Below are 1133 nucleotides of genomic sequence, written 5' to 3' on the forward strand. Positions count from 1 at the left end.
CCAGCGCTCTGGCTTCCCACCACCCTTCCCCACAACCTACATGGGAGAGAAGAGAGAAGAAAGAGGAAGAGAAATGAGGAGCTCATTTCTGTTGCCCTATAACAAGGGGGACTCCCAGAAGGCAAGAAGGGGCCGGGCATGGACTGAGGCTTCACGGCCCAGAAGCTGTATTTAAGCAGGAGCCCCTGGCCAGGGATTTGCATGCAGCTGCCAGGAGGGTGTGAGCAGCCCTGGGCTGGGAGTGCTCAGCACAGGGCCCTCCTCTCTCTGCACAGGGCTCTGAGTCTCTGCACATAAGAAGGTGGTGGGATGAGCACAGACAGAGGGGAAGGGCCGGTGCTGGGATCCATGGCTGAACCAGGCTGTGGGCAGGGACTCTGGCTTCATTTCCCTGCTCTTTTCCCCCCTCCTGATGACAGGGCATGAGTACCTCAGGGGCCCTTGATCCTCAGCCTTGGTCCATTTGGGCCTTCTCTCCTTAGTTGGGACAAGACATGCCCATTTCCCGGTGGACAGGAGACGATGGCACGTGGCAGGGATGAGGACAGATCCCAGCAGGCCATGTTGTGTGCCCGTGTGTCAGTAACCTGAGTTAGGGTATGGGGATTGGGGTTTGTAGGGCACCAGCGATGTTCTCTGAGGTGCCAGTGCTAGCTGGGGGAGCCTGAGGGGCTTCGGGCTTCGGCCCCCAGTCCTGAGGTTTGTCCCTTAAAGTCAGCCCCCTCTGGGCTTCACCGACCCCTGAGACCTGCTCAGACCCCCACCTTGCCCCATTCCTGGTCTGCCCTGGGGGCACCAGCTCCGCTCACTCCTGCCCCCCTGAAGCTACCTGCTTGTTGCCAGCTCAGGGCTTTAGAGGGCTGGGCTGGGAGTGGAAGAGAGGTCCCCCCACCCTGGTCCTGCTTCATGTCATGGTGCCCCAGGCTCCTGCTTGCTCCTTCCTGGTTACTCTGGCAGCTCAAGGCCTGAACCCCAATGTGACACCCCTTTGTTTCTGGAGATGGGGCATGGATGAGGGGAAAGTGCAAATCATCCAGTGTGCATGCACATGCATGTGTGCCTGTTTGTGTGCGTTTTGTTCCCCGGGTGCAGTGCAGTGGCTGGTGCTGCTACCCTCCCCAGGGGCGTCTCTG

Source organism: Alligator sinensis, unplaced genomic scaffold, assembly GCF_000455745.1.
Source record: "Alligator sinensis unplaced genomic scaffold, ASM45574v1 scaffold2337_1, whole genome shotgun sequence".
NCBI classification, from domain to species: domain Eukaryota; kingdom Metazoa; phylum Chordata; order Crocodylia; family Alligatoridae; genus Alligator; species Alligator sinensis.